Source organism: Aethalodelphis obliquidens, unplaced genomic scaffold (genome assembly GCF_003676395.1).
Source record: "Aethalodelphis obliquidens isolate GAN/ISIS:26980383/991018 unplaced genomic scaffold, ASM367639v1 scaffold71, whole genome shotgun sequence".
NCBI classification, from domain to species: domain Eukaryota; kingdom Metazoa; phylum Chordata; class Mammalia; order Artiodactyla; family Delphinidae; genus Aethalodelphis; species Aethalodelphis obliquidens.
The window spans coordinates 6,886,990-6,892,806 of record NW_020838015.1 but is presented as its reverse complement, the minus strand read 5'-3'; positions in this window follow the sequence as shown (position 1 = coordinate 6,892,806).

Sequence of the window (5,817 nt, the reverse complement as noted above, 5' to 3'; positions counted from 1 at the left end):
CTTGGATTGATCCCTTGATCATTATGTAGTGTCCTTCTTTGTCTCTTCTAATAGTGTCTATTTTAACGTCTATTCTGTGTGATATGAGAATTACTCCAGATTTCTTTTGGTTTCCATTTGCATGGAATATCTTTTTCCGTCCCCTTACTTTCAGTCTGTATGTGTCTCTAGGTCTGAAGTGGGTCTCTTGTAGACAGCATATATATGGGTCTTGTTTTTGTATCCATTCAGCCAATCTGTGTCTTTTGGTGTGAGCATTTAGTCCATTTACATTTAAGGTAATTATCGATATGTATGTTCCTATTCCCATTTTCTAAATTGTTTTGGGTTCGTTATTGTAGGTCTTTTCCTTCTCTTGTGTTTCTTGCCTAGAGGAGTTCCTTTAGCATTTCTTGTAAAGCTGGTTTGGTGGTGCTGAACTCTCTCAGCTTTTGCTTGTCTGTAAAGGTTTTAATTTCTCCATCAAATCTGAATGAGATCCTTTCTGGGTAGAGTAGTCTTGGTTGCAGGTTTTTCTCCTTCATCACTTTCAATATTTCCTGCCACTCCCTTCTGGCTTGCAGAGTTCAAACTTTTAAATAATACATCTGCAAGCACTATTATACTTATATACTACTTATATTTTACATACATTATACAACCACTGTGTACTTAAGTATTACATACACTGTATAGCATACATGAAACAGAAATTTAAGATGATACAATATAAAATATTATCAAAAATCTATTTTTATTTACTCATGGTATAAAAATTCTATATTAATATCACGCAAAGTAGATTTAAAAGCAAAGAAAATTACCAAAGATTAAAAAGTGACATTACATAATGTAGAAGGATCAACTCACTAAAAGACATAAGATTTCTAAATGTGTATGTATGCACCAAACAGAGCTTCAAAATACTTGAAGCAAAATCTGATAGAACAGAAAGGAGAAATGGATAAATTCACAATTACAGGTGAAAAAATGTCACTCCTCTCTTAGTACTTGACAGAACAAGTATATAGAAATTCAGCAAGGATATAAGAGAACTGAACAAACTTATCAATCACCTGGACCTAATGACATTCATTTATAGAAAAATCCACTTAACAACAGCAAAGTGCTCACTTTTTTCAAGTGCACATAGAATGTTCAATAATATAGACTATACCCTGGGTACTAAAACAAAACTTAACAAATTTAGAAGAATTAAAATGATGCAAAGTATATTCTTTGACAATAATGGGATTAAACTAGAAATTAATTACAGAAAGACATCTTGAAAATCCCCAAACTCTTAGAAATTAACACACTCCAAAAAATCTATGGATCAAAAAGGATGTCCCAAGGGAGATTAGAAAATATTTTGAACTGAGCAAAAAATGAAAATACAACATAACAAAATTTGTGAGATGCAGCTAAAATGGTCCATACACCAATTAAAAGACAATTGGCAGATTGGATTAAAAAAACAAGATCTACCCATGTGTTGTCCACAATTATCTATAATTAGGGAGAAATGTATAGCATAAACGCTTGTATTATTAAAGAGGGGTCTCAAATGAATAATCTAAACTGTAAAAAGAAGAGCAAAAATAAGTTCAACAGCTCTTTTTCACATTTTGCTTTAGGATAGCCAGTGAATTTGTGTGTGGTAGAAAAGATTTTCAAGGTCACTCATTTCATTTCAATATACAGTTTCAATATGTAGTTTCTACTTTGCAAGAAAATATAACCATCAAGTTCACTTAACCAGTCTCATGGGAACTTCAATACCCTGGAATAGAACCAACAAATGGTGAAGGGACCTCAGTCAACCTGTCTGCATTATGGGATCTCACTTTTCTCTCAGGAAACCATGGACACTGGGCATGACACACAATAGCCTTCTATGCAGAGAAACTGAGTGAGACCATCAGTGTCAGTATGAATATCAACTCTTGATAAAGCTTAATTTCTTTCCTATTTTTTTAAAGGAAAAATTCTAATATTTTCTTCCTATACCCCAGTGTAACATCTTACGTACCCCTACTCAAAAATGTGTAGGCTAGAGAATAAAGGCACAAAAAGACCCAGTTATGAAGCAGTTTTATCTCTGAGATGATTCTGTGGAATTCACCCACAACAGACAGAATATGTTGAGCATAAAGTGAAGCTATGTGAAAGGTAGCTATTTCTGAGGCTGAAATAATCCTTTGGAGAACACACTGCATTTTGTTAAGTTGTCAACCAATAGATTTCTGTGTCTCCTTGTATGTTGTGCTGTGACTATCTTCTAAATACCACATTCCACTGTCAGCTTGATACTTAAAACCACCTGGCCTCACTCCACCGCCATCCATTATGTTGCATTGTTTTACAAGAAATGTGATTTCTCTGGCAGTAGACATGTTGATTCCAAGGAAACTGTTTTTTTACATTTTACTGTATGGATTTTTAAAATATATTTATCCTAGACACAGAAGATGTAACCTTGAAACAACTGAACTTATTCAAACAGCTAATAGATTTATACATGCTGCTCCATTTTCTCAAGATGAATTCATTTTAAATATTAAAAAAAATAAAGTTTAAAATTCCATCTTTTTTGGCTCAGATGCTTGCAGGGGCGTTGGCTCATGATGCTTTCTCATTCGGGATCATCTTCTGTTGCTAAGAGACTTGCATAAGCTTAGGGATGACTTAAGATCATTGGTAGAAAATATACTCAGAAGCTAATCTACGAGTGGCCATTTTTATACAAAGAATCTTGATCAGATAGACTTTCAAAGAGAAGGTATCTTCCTTTTCTTTTGAGAACAGCGGGAGCTCAAGCCTGAAATTTAAGCATAATACATCACTACCATGGTCAATTTGATTCAGTATTCAGGGTGACATTGACACTGTTAGAGCCTGCATTTTCCTTCTACATCCCAAATATTTGCCCTAATACAGAATGAATAAGAAAGTTCAAATTCTTAACTATTGCACATATTTACACGTGCTGAGTATATTAGTTATCTATTGCTGCATAATAAATTACCACATATATTTGTAGCTTAAAACAACACACATTTATTATCTCACAGTTTCTGTAGATTAGGAATCTGAGCATAGCTTAGCTGGGTCCTCTGCCTCAGATGCCCTATGAGGTGGCAATCAAGATGTCAGAGAGGGCTAGAGTCTCATCTCAAAACTCAACTAGGGAAGGATCCACTTCCAAGCTCACTTCATGATTGTGGACAGAATTCAGCTCCTTTTGGCTTGTTGGACTGTGAATCCAAGTTCCTTGTTGGCTGTTAGCCAGAGGTCATCCTCAGTTCCTTGCTACATGGGCCTCCTATACAAGGCAGCTTGCTTCAACAAAGCAAGCAAAGGGAAGTGTCTGGATAGCAAGATGGAGTTTACAATCTCTTATAACCTAATCACAGAAGTGACATCTCCTCATAGTTGAGAAAGTTTACTGAAGCAAGTTACTCAAGGGAAGGGGATAACACAAAGCCATGGGTACAAAGAGGTAGAAGTATTTAGGGGCTATCTTAGAAGCTACCTACCACACTGAGACACAAGATGCCTCTCCCTTTCATTATGACCACTTTTGGCCTTCTCATCTGTAGATAACACATGTAGGATATGCACATAATAATTTTAAAAAAACCTTTTCTGCTTACAAGTAATAATGTACCAGTGAATTCAGCCAGATTCAGGTCAAAAGAAGATTGACAGAAAAGGCTTTAGACCAAGTGTTTTAATTTTGCAACTCCTGATATCAATACATGTTTTTCTTTCGTGATTTATAATGTCTACCACTAGTAGATTCAGAATATATTTTTCTTCAATTTTAAAGTAACAAACTAAAAATGGACTATAACATTTTTCAAACAATTAGTGCCAAATGATAGTCACAGGTAAAGAAGGTCTCTCTAGCCTCCATTAGCAAACTTCAAGACTAAATGTATTAGGATCACTGGCTCGTTTGGGGTTTCTCCAAAAGGAGACTTTACACACGTATCTAAGTGTAGGCATTTTTAGCAAGGAGGCAATGTCAGGAAACACCAGTAGGGAAGTGGGGAAATGAAAATGGAAGCGAAGGCAGCCAATAAAGAATGTGTTTTTAAGCTAGTTACCATTGTGGCAACTGGAGGTCAGTTTCAGTGAGGAACCATGGAAGACAATAAAGAATACACCTCAGAGCTATTCCAACTAAGGATGAGAAAGCTGGGACATTTTCAGTAAGTCCCCTACATACGAACCTTCAAGTTGCGAACTTTCAAAGATACAAACGTGCATCCGCGTGTCCAATCATGTAAGTTAGTTCATGTGTCTGCCGTACATTGTCACGTGGGTGCATCCCCTACAAGTGGTTGTGCTTTTTTGTACTTTACTGTTCAGAACTGTTGCTGTGCAACATGAGGAGCTTACTAATGAAGACCTAATGGAATTGGAAGCCTAGAGAAAGGATGAAGAGAGACAAGAGGAAGAAGAAGTAACTGAAGAACTGAAGAGATTCACGACGCAGGAAATGGCAAGGGGATTTTTTTTATTTGAGGAGGCACTGTTAGTTTTTGAGCCACAGGACCCAAGCGTAGAATGGTACACGAAAGTTGCAGCAGCCATTCAGAATGCAATCCAGTGCTACCGTGTCACCTATGACAAGAAAAGAGGCTAGATAGAACTGAATCCAGCTAGGAACCAGAACCTGTGACATCAACATCAGGCGTGAGTGAAATTGCAGCTTACCCTCCGGCCCCTATTGCTGACGATCCTTCAGCTCTACCATCTCCCACCTCCTCTCCCTCCTCCAGTCAGTAACTCTTCTTGCCTGTTCACTCGATGCCAGCCCCTGGATGCCAGCTGTTGTACTGTACTACTGTACTTTTCAAGGTGCTGTACTGTAAGATTAAAAATGTTTTCTTTATTTTTTGTGTTTGTTCATTCGTTATGTATTATTTGTGTGAAAAGTATAATAAACCTATTACAGTATAGTACTATATAGCCAGTTGTGTTAGTTGGGTACCTAGGCTAACTTTGTCCGACTTATGAACAAATTGGACTTATGAACGTGCTCTCAGAACGGAACTCGTTCATATGTAGGGGACTTACTGTATTCACTAACTTTCCATTGTCATTGGTTGAAGCCTGCTTCCGGAAGCATTAACTCTCTGGCAATTTATGCTTACTATGTGTGAGAGCTGAGCATGTTCCCCTAACCAAAGGGGTAAAAAAGCCCTCTGGCAGAATCACAGGTGTTCACAGTGAGCAGCCTTCCACATGTAGAGGTGAGTGTGGAAGAAATACAGATCGTGCACCGATAACATTGCTACAATCGCGGTAACTAAAGAGCTGCTGAGAGACCACCCAGGCCTTTCCCTGCTTTCATTAAAGGTTGTACCTAAAAACACCCCTAAGGAGACAAGCAGTTCTTATTTCATCTCAGGTTACATCACAAATTCCTGACTATGGGAAGCAAGTGGTGAGATAAAACGAAGATTTGAAATGTACAGGAAGCACTGAAACTCTCCCAAAAGAGTCTGTGTGCCCCCACCCCCGCAAAGAAAACAATGGTTCTAATTAGCAACCACTCTAATGCTTTATTGATTCTTGGATTGGGCAGCCTCCTGGAAGATCACTGATCATCTGACAGCCTACAAAGTACCCTTGGAAGTAGTGATAGGCCCCAGAAGCCTCAAGGTACCATGGGAGGTTGAGACAGATCACATCAGTTCCTAAGTAACCTAAGAGGTAGTAATGGGTCACTTTAGCACCCCAACAAATCCTAGGAGGTAGTGGTGGGCCACATCAGCCCCAAAGTACCCCGAGGTTTGGGGATGGTTCACATAAGATCCAAGATAA